General features: G+C 46.5%; 1 protein-coding gene across 1 annotated transcript in view; it reads left to right on the forward strand.

Moving 5' to 3' along the window:
- The first annotated feature begins 239 nt into the window (after window positions 1-239).
- Window positions 240-17,508, forward strand: part of FRMD4B (FERM domain containing 4B) — a 324,824-nt gene continuing 307,555 nt past the window's right edge. Inside the window, exon 1 of the mRNA XM_044253189.1 lies at window positions 240-258. The gene's annotated coding sequence lies outside the window, so the exon portion shown is untranslated. The remainder of the gene's footprint in view (window positions 259-17,508) is intronic.

The raw sequence follows: 17,508 nt of genomic DNA on the forward strand, positions 1-17,508 counted from the left end.
AGCGCTCGACTGGTCAACTCGTTTAGAGACGATGTGAAAGTCTCCGGAGCAGATCCTTCCCGAAGGGTCCTCCCTTCTTCCTCTGCTCTTCTCTCATTTGCTACCTCACGCGCAGCGTCAGATGCAGCTGCACTCTCGGGTCTTCTCGTGTATCAGCTATTTGAGTTAACCTCTGGAGTTTTTTTCGTCAGTAAAGAAATCATAATGAAACACGCCTGAATCACAGAACTGTTCTGGAGGGAAAATGACAGGCCTGGGGTAGGCTCTTACTCCTTTTAACTCTTTTTTCCCCCTCTCTCGTTCCTTCTCTCTTACTACCTCTCTCCCTCCCTCCTTTCCCTCTTTCCTCCCCTCCTCGATCCTCCTTTCTTTCAAGAGGAGCCACCAGGTTCGCAGGAATCTCCGATCAAGTCGTGAGCCAGACCCACTCCCGTTCCGGACTGGATCCCGCGGGGCCCGCAGCCGCCCGCGCCTCACCCCCTTTATTCTAAGGGCAATCGGGGCTTGGGATGCTTGAAGCCCGGGAGGCGAACCGAGTCCCTCCCCGCGCTTTTCCGCCTCGGAGCGAGGGATGGAGAGGCGCGGGCTGCTGCCCCTCCCTCTCCCGCCACCGCCGGCCGCGCCAGCCGCTCCGCGCCCCTTGGCACCAGCGCCTTTTCTCCGCTGGGGTAGGCGAGCGCAGCCGGCTGCCGCGCGGCGGGGGCCGAGGGCGCCCCCTCCCTTCCTCCGGCTCCCCTCCCCTTCCTCCCCTCCCAATACAATGACTGGGCCGGAACAGCGCATCAGCCGAGTCTCATTGGCAGCGGCCGCCCCAGCCCCCGGAGAGGCGGCGGGGCGGGGGCAGCTGGGGAGAGCGGAGCCGGGAGCCCGGGCTGACAGCGAGAGCCGGCGGGCGGGACGCGGGCACGGGAGGACGCGAGGCAGGCGGCCCGGGCACAGCCGTAAGTGTGGACCGAGGCGAGGACGCGCGGCGAGCGGCGGCGGGGGCGACGAGCGGCCCCGGGCCGGGGGATGTGGCGGGCGCTGGCGGCCCAGCGAGCCCGGGAGTCGGGCTGCGCGGCTCGCGTGCTGAGCGGGAGCTTGGGCCGAGAGGAAGAGGAGGAAGAGGAAGGCAGGCGCCGGGGAAGGCGCGGCGCGGCGCGGAGTTGTTCGCGGGGCTGGCGCACAGCCGGGTCCCCGGGTCCCGAGCGGTGAGCCACCGAGACAATAAAGTAGCGGCCGGCGGCGCCCGAGCGCCCGAGGGAGGAGGCGGCGGAGCAGGTAGGTGGGCGACCGCCCGGGGGAATCCAGCGCGCGGCGGGGGCGCTGCCGCGAGCGTCGGCCACCGCGGGCGCTCCGCGTGCTGCCCCGGCGCTGCGCGCGCTGCCCGAGACCCCCAGCGGAGGTGCGGGGCTCGGGCGCTCGGGCGGCCAGGAAACCCCGCCCCCGGGCTGCCGGCGGCCTCCGCCCGAGCCTCTGGGGCACTTGGCGCGGCGCTCTGGGCGCTTCGGTGCTGTGGAGACAGGAAGTTTGGCGGTTTCGAGGCGTTGGCGCTGGTGGGGTTTGCAGACGCGCCGCCGGGGACCATGTGCTTTGGTTGGTGCGCGTCCGTGGGAGGTGGGAGAAATGCTGATGAATCCCAGAGACTTTCTCTAGGCAGGGCTGAAAGGACTGGGGGGAAATCCCCGGCGTTAGCAGAGGCTACCCAGGGCTTGGTTCCTCTGCGTTTCTGAACTAGGTGTGTCGGGTTCTAGCCGCTCCTGTGTTGAAAAGGCTGTGTGCGTGTGGCTCGCCCTCTATTTTCTGGAGTATTTCACCTTTTACCTTCGTGTGTGTGTGTGTGTGTGTGTGTGTGTGTTTGCTCGGGGGCGCGCGTGTGTTTGCGTGTCTGGGTCACGGGGAGGGGGCAAAGATGATACAAAGATGATATTTTGCGAAATGCCATTCGGTTTGGACTGGAAGATAAACTCTTCCTTTGCATTGATCCAGTGCCCTGTGCGCCGAACGACACTGCTGAGCAGTGGCTGGTGTTGTTGACAAAAGGGGTGAGAGCTCTTCGGGAATCTTCCCCGCGCCTGAGAAAGCAGCCGCGCGCGGGAGGAGGTCTCCCGTGCTCTCCTTTGTGTGGCCGCTTCCTTCCAGATGTGAGAGGGTTGGGCTGGGCGCTCCTGGGTGGGGTAATCATTATCCCGAGCATTCCTGCGATCTGCTAGGACTTGTAAACATACCAGAGCCAACTCCTCTGAACTTTGCGAACCAACTTGGTGGGCTTGCTGGTACCCAGACGGGTGCTTCTGGAAGGTGGCCCCTTCAGAAGAAAGACTCTGGAGTGCTGACAGCAGCAGTCTCTCGGGAAAACCTGTTTGATCCTTCAAGGTTAGCTAGTGTTTGCTCCAGAAATTTACCAACCCATTTGGAGGATGTGTACAGGATTTTCGCGCAATCTAGGACATGCTGTTCCCCGTCCCAAAGGGAACTTCCAAATCAAATATCTGGAGGAGAAGAAAAGCAGCTTCGCCTTACTTAACCTCCTCTGGCTGCACTTTCATCTGCCATCCACATGCTGTTAAGAATGGTGGTTGACAGCTTCTGGCGTGTCAGACGCCCCAGTAGGCATCGTGAATAGTCCACGGAGTGGTAAGCTGAGCCCAGAGAGAGGTTAAGGAACTTGCCATAAGTCACGGTGGTCATTTGGAGTTTTCCTGAGGTCTGATTCCAGGTGCCAGGCTGTTAACCATGACTGTGCCTCTAACAGGGATGGGCTGTGATGGCATTAATGATGATGATTAAAGTAATAGTAATAACAAATACCTCCTCTCTCTCTCTTTTTTTTTCAATCAGTTAAATAACATGATGGCGACTGACCCAAGGAAAACACTTGGGTTATCTTTACGTTAAATGGCACAAACTAGTTGACGGTTATATTGATAATTCTATGATTCTTTTTTCTTTTTTGTATATCCAAGAATTTTATAATAAAAAGTAAAGCACAAGCGCGTGTGTGTGTGCGCGCACACACACACGCCTTTGAACAGTGCTTACATTTCCTAAAAGAGGGCCAGAAGAATTCAGGCAATTCCAAGGACTTCTTACCCAGGAGAGGTTAATCACTTCTTTATGACATCTGCAAATATTAATCAAACACTTTATTTGCTTAAATTCAGTAATGCAGGTGGAATGTATTTGAAAAATATAATGATGGAAGATGAAGAAGTCTACCTAAAATGCCATCATAGTGAGGTTTGGTTTTCATTCTCCCTGTAAAAATTCTCAGAAGTCACTTCTCCAGGATGTGCTAGTAACTGATTGCCTTCAACGTCACTTTGCTTTGATATTAATAGACTTTCATCGTAGTGGCAGGGCGGTTCCTGGCTTCTTAAACAGGCAGAACCCCTGTGCTGGGGACTAATAATCTAGAATAATTTGGGAGGAATTAAAGCTACAGCCACTCAAGGGTGTGAAAGCAGCTAAGTTTTCTCAGCATTGTTCACAGGCACTGGCCTCTGTTGCTAGCAAGCATGAGAATCCGACTTCTCCATTTGATGCCACAGATTTAATCAAGACTCTGCAGTGCTTCTGAGAAGACAAAAAGGAAGTTTTGGCTAAGTGACAATACAAATAAGGTACATGGAAAACAGTTAAAAATACCCTATCTTATCCAGCCTGCAGTAATTGCCTAAAATTTCAGGAACGCTTCGTAGTTATTTTACACACAATACACACTTAAGTGAAGGCTTGAGGTTTATACTGCAAATGACCTCTCTCTCTCTCTCTCCTCTTTCTCTCCCTCCCTTCCTCTCTCCCTCTACTTCCCTCTACATCTGCCCCAGAGATCTGATCTTATCATGAAGACACTATTTTTACATACTCAGTTACTGCTGAGGTTCACTGAAATTGCTATCTTCAACCTGTAGATAAATAAATCATGTAACTCGGCTCAGCAACAGGATTTAGGTGTCTCTTTCCTTATTTAATGTATTTCTCATCTCTCTCTTTTTAGACATGGTTTTTATTTTGTTTTAGAAAATGCTTTTTTTTTTTTTTTGGTAGTAATTCATTTATTTCTAGGTCATTAGGATTATTTTTTTTCCTTTTCTTGGTCAACATGTGTCCTGGGTAGATCAGAGAGCAACACTAAGGTAGCAATTTTCTATTGCTAGACACTTGATTTAGGGGCCAAACCTCCTATTTTCCTCAATAATTGAAATTATCGTGGTATTTCTTATCTCATTTTTTCTGGTGAAATCAGTTTTTAACCTAATCTCACAAGGCAGTGTTTTTTAAAATGACGGTCATGATATCAATTTAGTGGGCTACAACCAGTATTTTTATTTAAAGTATAACAGAACAGAGAATATCACCATCATCTTATGTTAGTAAGTGTTCTGTTGTTTTAGGAAACTTTGAGTCTCGATCTGAGGCTGCATGCACATTCTGGGTTGCAGTATTAAATGTAATTCTTACTGTGAGTTGCTGTCTAAAAAATTGATAAGCTACTGCCACAGGGTGTATTTTCCTAGTAAGTGACAAACACCCAGTTGAAGTGGAATCAGGATATATATATAAATTTTTCTCATACATACAAGTTTAAGTTACTAAAAAGATACATACCTAGAACTGGCCTCAAGAGCCTCTTGCTCAGGGCTGAACAATGACTTTGGAATCTGATTTCTTTCTTCTCATCTTCAGCTCTGTCTTCCTCTTCTTGCCTTTGTGTATGGCGCTCCTTGTTGGATGTCTAGCTGATGGTAGGTAGCATTGCCAGATTACACAATTTCAGGTGGAGGTCCAATAAAGAAGTCTAAGACTCCTTTGCCCGTTTGTTTAACAAAAAGCCTCAAAACGAGTTACAGTTGGCCAGATGGACATGGGTTTGTAGGAAAGCCATGTACCAAGTGACTTCTGCAGAGGTTGAGGGTTTTGCCTTGTGGTTGAGTCTCACCCAGATGACATGGACCATGGACACCAGAGGGTTGGACCTCCAGATGAAGACAGTTGCTGGATAAAGGGGAAATGGATGCTAAGGAAGTCAACTCAACATTTGCTGAAATGTTCAAGTGTCTAAGTCCGTGAAAGCTGATTTCTGTTTTCTTTGATGTCCCAAAGAATGGAGGACAAGCTGCATTATATTCAGGCAAATAGGCTATCAATATGAATTCTTGCATATGTAAGGAAAGCCTTAGTTGTCACTTTTAACATGGTCAGTGTCAGGACTTATGAGATCACAGTGCACAGCACGTCACCTTGATAGTGGTTGCTCTACTTTCCAATGACACTGAGGGAAAAAGGCAGATATATATTGATTAAAAATCCACTACAGACCCTAAACCTTTTATAAGGGGTGATCTTGATCCTTTCAGCATTTATGTTTGAATCTTGGAAGGCATGTATTTTAATCACTTTGTTGTGCTAACGTGGTGAAAGCAGATATTTAAGTGGTGCCTTTCAGCAAATTCTTTGAAGAATACACCTCCGTAAGGGCCAAGGCAATGAGGTTTCTGCTTCACAGCTCTTCAGCCTTGAGATATTTATCTGGGTCTATGTTACTTTGCCCTTGGGGATATGCTGCTTTTAATTACCCTCTGCCACTTCATATACAATTATCCAGTGGGTAAGGGGGCCCTAATTGTGTGTGGCTGTGAGAATAATGTTCACTCCCAGCAGAGGTTCCCTAAAAGTAGGATGATCGTGCTGGCTTGCCGGGGTCAGTCCCGGGTAATGTCTGTGCATCCAGTTTGGAGGAGAAATTATATGGTCACTGCCCCCCTAGGTTATTTTAGGGGGCCATGATTAGAGGCCTTTTTAATAGATTAAAGTAGACAGAATTCCTTTTACCAGGCAAGATGAAATGATAATATTTAAGGATGCATGCTTCATTAAAGTCAAAAAGAAAGCAAAGAAAGTGGTTACCAAAAAGTTCATGATAGTGCAGAGGTTCTAAGCTGGGAGTGATTTTGCCCCCCGAGGGAACACTTGTCAACATCTAGAGAAATTGTTGCCATTTTTTGTTGCCATCTGGGGAAGGTGCTGTTGGCCTCTAGCTTGTGGAAGCCGGGTAGGCTGCTACATATCCCACATGTGGAAGGCAACCCCCACAGCAAAGAAGTACCCAGCCCCAAATGTATATATTGGGGATGAGAACCCCTGGTGTAGCAGTTATATATTTGAGGAGGAGGGAGAGAAAGTATCTAGGAGCTTCTGGGGCAACTGAGTGTGAGATATATGGCTATTCACTTGGAGATAACTATTGAGCTGCACATTTGTATTTTGTTCCTCTTGTTTTTTTGAGAGAGGGAGAGGGAGGAAAGGGGCAGAGGGAGAGAGAGGGAGAGAGTCTTAAGCAGTGAGCGTGGAGCCCTGCATGAGACTCGGTGTCGTGACGCTGAGATCTGACCTGAGCTGAACCCAAGACTGGGACACTTAACCCACTGAGCCACTGCGGTACCCCTGTTCATTTTTTTTTTTTTTTTTTGGCCATGTGATAAATATAAAGCTTTATTTCTAGAAATAATATATGGAGAAAGTTCATATCCACAGAGATGGTTTTTTTTCTTTTTTTTTTCTCCCAATTTATTTATTTTCAGAAAAACAGTATTCATTATTTTTTAAGATTTTTTTTTTTTTTTTGACAGACAGAGATCACAAGCAGGCAGAGAGGTAGGCAGAGAGAGAGGAGGAAGCAGGCTCCCTGCTGAGCAGAGACCTAAGCGGGGCTCGATCCCAGGACCCTGGGATCATGACCCGAGCCAAAGGCAGATGCTTTAACCCACTGAGCCACCTAGGCGCCCCCTCCCCCTGTTCGTTTTTTAAATGTATGTTATACTTAAAAATAAAAAAGCTTTGGGGCGCCTGAGTGGCTCAGTGGGTTAAGCCTCTGCCTTGGGCTCAGGTCAGGCTCTCTGCTCAGCAGGGAGCCTGCCTCCCCTTCTCCCCGCTTGCCTCTCTGCCTACTTGGGATCTCTTTCTGTCAAATAAATAAATAAAATCTTAAAAAAAAAAAAGAATAAAAAAGCATTAAAAAATAAGGATGTCTTCATCATAACTGAAGGGTAATGGACCTCTCTATGCCTACTAGGGTCTTATTCAGATGTGAAGGCTCACTACATAATAGCAGAGCTAATGGTAACTAGACCAGCTCACGTTCAGCAAGTGTTCACCTGCGCTGGGAACTACTCTGCCAACATCCCATAATATTTGTTGCATTGGCAAAGTCTATGTGTTGACCGGTATTCTGCAGGAAGGCAGGATAATGGGTTGAGGTTATGAACACTGACTCTCGAGTCAGAGGACCTGTCCTCATACCCCGTTATACCACTTATGAAATGCATGAGTGTGAGCAAGTGGCTCAGAGTTTCTTCATCTATGAAATGTGGAGAACCAAAATTCCTACCTCACTGGGTTATTGTAAGGCTAAAAGGACACAGTGTAAAGTGCTTCACATAGTGCCTGCTACAAATTAAATATACCATAATTATTAGCTATTCTTGCTTTTGAGGCCAAGAAAAGTATTAATAACTATGTATTTTATTGAGTACTGCGTGCTAGATTTCAATTGCAGCACTTTTCAGCTTTCCTTTTCTTAATTCTTGCAAAAATCCTCTGATAGGGGTGTTGTGTCCATTTATTGCTCCCATTTTATGGATGAGGAAAACAGAGTCTCAATGAAATTAGCTAGTAGGGGAGACTTCATTTCACCCCAAAGTCATTCTGACTCTGGAGCCTCTGCTCTCATGTATCATGTCATATCGTTAGCTATGGAAGGGAACCTTGAGATCAGCGAACCCACAAAAATGAACCCCGAAGAGGGCTGTGATTTGGCAAGTTTTGAAGGGATGGTACAGGGCCAGAACCCAGATTTTCTGCCTCCCACCTTCCGCTACAACTATCTGTGTTTTGCAGGCACATGCGTCTACCTCACAAGGCAACCCTAGTAGGTGGGAGCTGATCCAGACACAGGATCGGGAGCTGGGAAGATGTCTTCTAATTCAGTTACGAAAAACATAGAACTGTGTTTGCTCAAGTGGGGTAGGTGTGCCCTTGGTGGTGTATGAGTTAATTTTATTTTCTCAAGATTTATTTATTTGTTAGACAGTGTGCATGCCTACACACGCAAGTGGGGGTGGGGAGGGATCTAGGGAGAGGGAGACAAGCAGACTCCCACCGAGTGCAGAGCCTGAAGAAGGGCTCCATCTCAGGACCCCCAGGGTCATGACCTGAGCTGAAATCAAGAGCTAGATGCTCAATTGACTGAGCTACCTGGGTGCCCCTGTATAAGTTAATTTTAGATGATAGACGGAGAATCATTGTACTTTGACGGCTATGCATTTATTTTAATGTATACCCACAGATTTTTTTTTTTTCACTTAGACCTTTAAGTCTTATTAAAAAACGTATTTCTTTCTGCCTTGCTGAATGAACTATTGACAGACTGGGTATTACTGCTTAGGATAAGGCTAAGCAAGACATAATGTCAATGTAAAGTCATTTAAAAATATATATTAGCAATACAGAGTGTAGGTGGTACTGAAAAAAATGGCTAAGTCTTTCTTTGAAGGGAAGCTGTGAGGGATTGAAGTCTGGGGAGTAGCAGACTTGGGCAATGTTTCTCCAGCCCTGTGCTCTTGAATCCCTTTGGGATGGGATTCTGATTTGGTAGATTTGGAGGGGAGCCTGAGACTCTGTGCAGCTCCCAGGTGATGCTGCTGATGCCCATCTGTGGACTACACCATGCCTAGCAAGGGATCAGACAATCTAGAAAATTCTTGGACCTGTGCTGGGTGCTAGGGAGGGGTCAAAGAAACATAAGGTAATCATTTGTCTCCCAGAAGCTTACAGAGAGAAGATGTGAGAAGATGTGGGAGGTTTGCAGACAAAACATGGCAGGCAAGGAGAGGTGCAGGTACGGGTCGGCCCAGAGTTGCTGCCTCCGGACGACATGAGGGGATGTGTGGGGTGGGGTTTCCCTTTGGCCCGAGAGCTGTGTGGCAGCCAAGTGGAAATTTCCAAGGTAGGCTTGCCGAGCAGGAGGAAGGCTACAAGTCACAGGGAAGATGCTAGAAAATGCCTACACCTGCCAAGTAGATATTTCAACCATAACCTGATCAACACAGGGAATCAGTCCAGAACATTCAGTTTCAATAACTTGCCCCTTCAAAGAACAGGTCCCTGCCTAGAAATAATAATTCCTTGTCTACTGAGTCCCTATAAGTGCTGGGCATTTGCCATGTGCTTTCTTTTTTTTTTTTTTTTTTAAAGATTTTATTTATTTATTTGACAGAGAGAGCACAAGCAGGCAGAGAGGCAGGCAGAGAGAGAGGAGGAAGCAGGCTCCCTGCTGAGCAGAGAGCCTGATGCGGGGCTCGATCCCAGGACCCTGAGATCATGACCTGAGCCGAAGGCAGCGGCTTAACCACTGAGCCACCCAGGCGCCCCTGCCATGTGCTTTCTGTACAGTATGTGATGCTCGTCCCCACAGTGACCCACGGGAGCCCATACTTCACACACGTAGAAACCAAGTTTTGGAGGGGCTGTGTGACTTGTTCAATACACACACAGCCGGTTTAAGTGAGACCTGGAATTCAGACTCGGAATGGCGTCTGGCCTCTTCAACACCTCCCTGCAGGAGACTCTGCTCTTCCTTATTCCTGGCGGTCTCAGCCCAAGAGGTCTAGCTTTCTCTCTGGAGCGCATTTCTTCCAGAAGCCTCCAATGGCCCGCCTTGTTTCAATGCGAACACTGCCCTCTGAAACAGATCCTAAGCAAACATCCGCAGTTGTCACATTATCCTTCATCACTATTTATAGGAGATTGTATTTCTTTTGGCCCTCTAGGTAAGTTATTAACAGACAGAAGTTCTTGGCATTGGGGCCCTACATAAGAAATAAGTTCAACAACGCATCCCCTGACCCAAAGAAGCACTGTATGTTTTGTTGCAAGAAGGAAGCATTTTCCTTTGGAAATCACCAAGGAACCTAGGCAGTTATTGGAAATAATTATGCCTCTGTCACAGCGTGGGGCCAGTTACAGCCCCGCCTGATTCAGAAGGTCTTTCTGGAATACCAGCATCCATCTTCCAGCTGGTGCTTATAACAGCCGACAGCGTCGGTAGGGGACCCGCAACGGATGTGGCCTGAGGATTGTTTCCAGGCTTCCCTTGTTGCACCTGACTGAGCCCATGCCATCAATTCAGTCATTGCAAAAGAGCCAGGGGACCATATGCGACCTGAATGGGAGGTGCAAAGCTCAAAGAGCCAGCCCTGGCCCTGGTTCATCCAAATATAATATTCTGGGAAGGTTCTGCCAGATGAAGGAGGAGCTGTGGAGAAAAAGGGGTGGGGAATCAGGAAGGCTGAGTTCTGATCCCATCTCAGCCGCCAGACTGACCTGAGCTGTATTAATTAGCTCTCCGGGTTTGTCAAGTGGGTGGTGACACTTGAGGTTCCCTCCATCTCTAATCCTTCATGCTATGAACAATTGGACGTGTGCACACTGTACCTTACCTGCACCTGTGGCCCTGTTCTTATTTTTTTTTTAAGTCGCAGGTAAATAAATATGTTTAAAATTAATGCATTTTAAAAAGCTTCCTTATCAGCAGTATGTTGGTAAAATTATTTGCTGGGCAGTAAAAATAACCTGTGGCATGACATCATCAAATAACCTTTCAGTATTGAGGCAAAGCTCAAAGCGTTAGGGTATTGTAGCTTCTTTGGTAAGTTGGGAAAGATAAGGGTATTTGAGGCTATCACAAATGAACTAATTGCATCCATTTAAATGGGCAAGTTAAAATGCAAGATCCTGATGAAGTAATGGAAACCATGTGCCCCCAGACTGGGACCATAGAGCCTTAGCCCATGGGGCCATAACGCATAAAAAATTGAGGACATAGCCTGGTAATTTGCTCCAACTGTGTGAAATTAATTCAGTGTATTTCAAAGAGAGGGGGAAAAAAAAAAAGCTTGCTCTGTTATATACATTTGTGTGCTCATTGTAGCTGCATTTTCACTGCCTTCAAAAACAAAACAAAACAAAATAAACAAACAAAAACAATGGAAGTGTCCAGTGTTTTAGAGGTCAAAAGTTTGATTGAAACAAATTAAGAGTAAGAAATCATTTTTGCAATGATTCAGCTGCTTTAAGCAGTTCAAATCATGAGTGGTTCTTGTACTTTCTAGCAGTATGCTTCACTATACGTGGGAAAAGCATACCAGAAAACCATCATTGGCCTTTTTCAAATCTCAGAGAAATGTCGTGAAAATGGTAAAGATAAAGCGTATTTAAAAGTTGACGGATTGTCAGCAAGTGCTTATACTATTCAGTAAATACTTTCACTGTAAGTTTAAGAGGGGACAAGGCAACTTGTTTTCTTTCAGGGTATTACAATGCAAACTTTTTTCTTCCCACTTCTTAAACAGTTTCATTTACCTGGCGTTGTCAAAGAATAAAAAATCTGTTTCACTGAAGTGATTTTTTTCCAGGTGATTAAAGCTTACCTCTCTCTGCCTACCCACATTATTTTTTTTGCTTGAACTATTTTTGATGAAAACGTGGCACATGCTCTTTTGCTTTTTTATATAGGGTGTACGAGGGTGGTTAGATCATTCCTGGATGTAGGCTCTTCATGCCAAACACTGCTTTTTGTTCCTTGCCATCATCCTATTACTCTTTGACAGCTGAATTGTGGGGCTGAGTGCTTCTATATAAATAATCACCCATTTCTTTTCTTTCATGGTTACTAGTATTCCCCGAATCATAGTTAGCAGATCTCGTGTGGGGTGCTGAGAACTTCTTGCACATTATAATCTTGGCTAATCTTCCTAACCCCCCAAGAAATGAGATTATTCCTCCTGTTTTGTGGGTGAGAAAACTGAAGTTTAAGAAATGAGGAGTGAGCAGTAGGCCGGGATTTGAAGCCCCATCTCTCTGTGCATCACGCTTCTTGATAGCTGATTACAAGAGTTGCCTCCTGTTCTGTTTCTCCTCTCTGCCTCTGTTTGGGTATTTCTGTCTATCCTGACCTTTGCTCAGGTCAGGGCCCAAGATTAGGTGTCTGCCTCTTTTACGGCTCATATTTTGGTATCTTTTTCCTTAAATAGGGTTCTGAGGGTACTTTTGTTGATTCCTAGATTCCCAGACATATTCTGCACAATTGCAGTTTCTGGAACTCTAACCTGTGAATTCATCACTGTGTATGCTCAGGCTTTGGGGGGATTATAGGATTTTCTGCATTATGATTAAGCAACATAATCAAGAAACCTGCAATCAGGAATGCTTGGCAAGTCCAGAATGTGGGGGTCAGTGAACTTTCTGTGAAGGGCCAAGGACTAAATATATTGGGTTTTGCGGGCCATATGGTCTGTGTTCACCTACTTAACTCTGTCTTCATAGGGCAACCATAGGCACAGAGCATATGTAAAATAAAGGGGGAAGCTAGATTCCAGTAAAACTTGATTGATTGATTGATTATTTTAAAATATTTTATTTTTTATTTGAGTGTGTGTGTGTGTGTGTGTGTGTGTGAGTAGGGGATAAGGGGTAGGGCAGAGGGAAAGGGAGAGAGCCTCAAGCAGACTCCCTGCTGAGCCCTAAGCCCAATGAGGGCATTCTATCTCATGACCCTGAGAACAGGATCTGAGCCAAAACCAAGAGTCAGATGCTTAACTGACCAAGGCACCCAGGCGCCCTGATAAAACTTTATTAGAAAAATAAGCCATGGGCAGGAAATAAGCCATGGCCTGTACCTGGCTAACTCCTGTTATAATAGGGAAAAGGACCGATCAGGGTATTTAAAAACCCTAACTAGATGGTTAGTTCAGAGGCAAGGAGTGGCCGGTGGACCCTGAAGCCTGCTGCCTGGATTGTCTCCTAGCTCTGCTGCTAACTGCTCTAATGTAGGCGAGTATCTTACTCTCTCTGTGCCTTCTTCTGTCCTTAAAATGAGGAAATTCATAGTCTTTACATCAGAGGGTTGTTTTGAGAATTAAAGAAATTATATGTAAAGTACTTGGGAGGGTACCCAGGACAAAATGAGCCCTGTGTAACTTTTTGTGAAGTTGAGAATCCTAAGGAATCCAGTTTCTAGGGATATAAAGCATTGCAATGAGATGTTGGACAGCACCCGACTTCTGGTGCACTGAGCAGAGCAGAGGGTGGCCATGGGTTGCCACCTATTGCGGATGGGTGTACGGAGGGGGCAGTAGGTTTGCTAGTGTGGGCAGCACTATAGGTCAGGGGAGACCCTGGCCTGGGAGTTAAGGGGAACCGGGTTTAGCAATCCAGTCTTTAAATCACTTCCCTCTAGGGCCCTGCTTTCCCCATCTGTGAAATAAGGGGCTTCACCCCAATTTGTGGATATGAACTGTGTGCCCAGTTGAATTCTGCCTACAGGGAGCTCCATTAGCCACTAGAGTGTTTTTTAAAAATATATTTGAATTAATCATCAGCAATAATGAATCAGAGGAGGTTCCATAAGAATTCTGGATTCCAGGTTTCTTTTAAAAATTCAGAAGCTTTGACAACGCTGGCTGCATTCTCTCATGGCAACAGTTGGCTAGCGCTGAGTGATGGCGGCCCATGGGTTCTATCATTGATTTGCTGTAGCAGATGCTGCTGGTTCCCAGCCCATATCCTTGCCCTTCAACTTTGGCGCAGGCCAACTTGACTTCCCACTGTTAGCCCTTTTGTTCATCTGTCTGAGGAGTCTCTAGCTGTGGAAGTGGTGGGGGTGAGTACCAGGGAACCTACGCCCACCCCTCCAGTGATGAAAGGTTCAATGTACAGATGCCTGGGCTCCCTTGCCCATCTGGTGAGATGACCAAGGTGTTATTCTACACCAATTTCAAGAGTTTGCCACAGGGTTAATCTCTAGTCACCCAGCGTGACAGTTGGCTTGATAGGACACCCATTTTTTAGTGGTCTGTCATTCTTTTTATCATTTCCCCGTTCTCCTCCTGGTGTTCACTAGGATGACCTTGGAGTTGAATCTTTGTCCAAGCTTCCGGAGGAAATCAGACTGAGAAAACCATAGTCCCTACCACTGAGGCCAAATGAGAATTACTCTTGTTTTTCATCACACTTGGGCAGTTTTGCTTGGGTGGAAAAATCCTGTCTATCTAAGGAGGGAAGGTTAAGGACTGAATGGGCAGTAAGTTTCTAGTCGAACGGGAACATATTTCCTTGTGTAAGTAAAGAATAGATGGAAAACTTTTGTGCAAATGATCTTTCCCACTCACTGGAGTCTTGTCCCATATGTGTCTGGATTTCCAATTATTCCTTATGAGTTCTTAAAGTGGGGACTGTTTTAGTGGGGTATACTGTGAGAAGCTGTCAGAACTGTTGTGTGATTGGTGGATTGTTTTAAAATGGCCTGAAGAGATTTGCGTTTTATAAAAGGAGATCTGAGAATCAAGTTTTTTTCCTAACTGGGTGACCAACCATCCCGATTAGGTCAGGGCTGAGAACTCTCCTGGGACATACTAAACGTGGGAAAAACCCAGGCAAACCAGAATAAGCCGGTTACCTACTCTAGATAGAGGTCACACCTAGGACCTGTCAGAGTCCACCCCTGTGTGTGTGTGTGTGTGTGTGTGTGAGCTTATATCTATATATATATTCTTTTAAATACTTATTTATTTGAGAGAGACAGATATAATAAGAGAGAGCACAAGAAGGAAGGAGGGGGAGAAGCAGGCTCCCTGCTGAGCAAGGAGCCCAATTCGGGACTCCATCTGAGGACCCTGAGATCATGACCTGAGCCCAAGGCAGATGCTTAACCAACTGAGCCACCTAAGCATCCCTGTTTATATATATTTTTTAATAATATATTTTTTAAAAAGATTTTATTTATTTATTTGATTGAAGACACAGCGAGAGAGGGAACACAAGAAGGGTGAATGGGAGAGGGAGAAGCAGGCTTCCCGCTGAGCAGGGAGGCCGATGCGGGTCTCGATCCCAGGACCCTGGGATCACGACCAGAGCCGAAGGCAGAAGCTTAACCGACTGAGCCACCCAGGCACTCCAATAATATCATATATTTTTTAAAAATGACCCCAAACTTAAATGTATGTTGAAATAAAATAACTCTTTTCTGGATTTCTACTTATAAAAATCTGAGTAAGTTTGGCGGGGTAACTTCAGTTTTCCTTTGTGTCTGTGCCTCTGCTTTGCCACTGTTGGGTCCCAGCTGGTTGTGGGGGAGCACAAGGAGTCAAGGAGTGGGTTTGGAAACCCTCAGTATCTCTTCCTTTTCACGGCCTCCACTTTGTCACTGAAGCAGGGCCTCTGCGGGGCTGTACCCCACATTTGAACCTCTGAGCACTCTCCTCAAAGGTAAGTGGGGAACCTGGTATGTCCTGAGGGTAAAACCCTTCCCTGTCCATTTGCTCTGCCCTGAGTTACCTGTCATCTTTCTTCTGCTGGCTGTTTATCTCTATTTAGTGATAGCGGATTTTAATCAGAAATGAACCTGTGAAAATCTCGACACCCAAATTAGATGAGTGTCACAGCTGGATGAGGGAGAGGGAGACATGCCCCCCAACAGAGGACATAAATAGCAAAGGGCGTGAATGGCACCAGAATGTGGGAATCTCTGAGAATCAGAAACCAGATGTGTTGTCTGCATAGCACAATGTAAAAAGGAAGACTTGGGAATTAGAAGTTTTGCATGATTTGGGATATCAAATCAGGTAATTTAGACCCTGGAGTAAATATGTGAGACTCTGTAAGTAGGTTTAGAACCAGAAATATATTTGTGTTTGAATCCAAGATTCGTGATTTAACTCCATTTATAACCTGGTACAAGTCAGGAAACCTGAGCCTATGTCCTCATTCATAAAATGCACACAAGAAGGAACAGAAGCTGACTGGTGAGTGTCTGCTAGGTACTCTTGTCAGTGCCCCCTGGCACATTAGAGGAATTGTTTCATTTAAAATTCATTTAAATTTTAAATTCACTTAAATTTCATTTAAAATTGTACAGTCCTGCAAGGCTGGTATAATTGGCCCCATTTTACAGAGGAGGAAATCAAGACACCAGCAAGTCAAATAACTTTCCCAGCATCACTGAGCTAGTAAGTGATGAAGCCAGACTTAAAGTCTGGGCCCAGCTGGCTTCAGAGCCTGTGCCAGCCTGTCACAGCTCCGTTCTCCCAGGGCTGGCCTTTCTTGGGTCCATCCAGAAGCTTGTGCTGAGATAGATTGCAAGTCGTTTATTTGGGAAGCACAGGAAATAGCAGCACTGGAGTCAGGAAATGAGATAAGGAAAGGAAGGCAGACAAGAAGCGTGTTATCAATCCACCTATCCCAGTGGGCCAGTAGAGCCCCCTCCCAGTGCGGAAACTCAGAAACCAGCACAGTGCATACATGGCCTGTCGTGCAGCACAGTGCAGCGATCTCATGCGAGGCATGACGGAGCTGGGGTGTTTATACACCTGCTCCCAAGAGTCACCAATTGAGGGCTGCTTCTGTGAGATGGAGTGAAAATCCCTAGGCGCCTCTCTTATATCCCGTGTTTGGCAAAGTAGGACCACCAGCCTGAGAAAGCCCTTGGCAGAGAAACACAGGTATGGTGGTGGGGAGCAGGACAGTGTGTCCGGAAGCAGAAGAAGGGAGTGTGGGAAGAGCAGCGCTGACAGCACCTGCTACGGTGGATGTTAGAACCAGAGACAATATGTGCAGAGACAGGCCTAGGGCCACCTTTATGGAGGCTACACTATGATGGTGCAAATAATTAACAGTGAGAGCATTTCTGAGGTTTCTTGTGGGTTTCGTGAATCCTTACTTGACCTAGAATTGTTCCCAGCCACCTGGATGAAGGTCCAAGGGAGGTCAGCCTGCATGTGTTGATCATGAACTTGGGATAAATGCCAGGCCTGGCCAGCCCTTCACAGTGGTCTGTTTCCATCCATCTGCAGTCCACTAAGATATCTACTACCCCTGGGTTTTGGTTCAGAGGGAGAGCAGGAGCGGCTGCCTCCCCACGGAGCTAGAAATCTCTTCATTTGGAAATCTCTTTCCATTTGGAAACCCAAAGTAGTTTGAAAAAGGATTGTGAGCCAAAAACAAGAAAGGATAAATGTAACTCGGGTGATGTGATAAGCAAGAACTTCCGTTTTTCTTATGATAATAACAGGTTCTCTTCCTGCCACCTCTTAAGATTCTTTTTTTCTATCAGAATACAATTATTGAGCACTACAGTAATTATAGTTTTGGGTTGTCCCACTTCCGTACTTCCCCCAGTCCATTAGGGGAGCTCCCCCATTTTGTGTGGTCTTGTTGGGTCATTGTCCGTCTCTCCCTCTGAACCAGAAAACCAGATTGTTCCCCTCTTTATGTGATACAATCCAGGAAGATGGCAGAGACTAGTTTTTGTCCCCTAATATCCAATTCCATTCCTCCTCTTGGTAATAACCCACACCCTTTGCATTTTCTCTGGGCATGTGGCTGCTGAGGTAGAGACTACATTTCCCAGCCTTCCTGGTGTCTGGTCCAGCCATGTGACCCAAGTTCCACCTAATCCACCTCAAGGCACTGGAG

This window comes from Neovison vison, chromosome 6 (genome assembly GCF_020171115.1).
Source record: "Neovison vison isolate M4711 chromosome 6, ASM_NN_V1, whole genome shotgun sequence".
Classification (NCBI taxonomy): Eukaryota; Metazoa; Chordata; class Mammalia; order Carnivora; family Mustelidae; genus Neogale; species Neogale vison.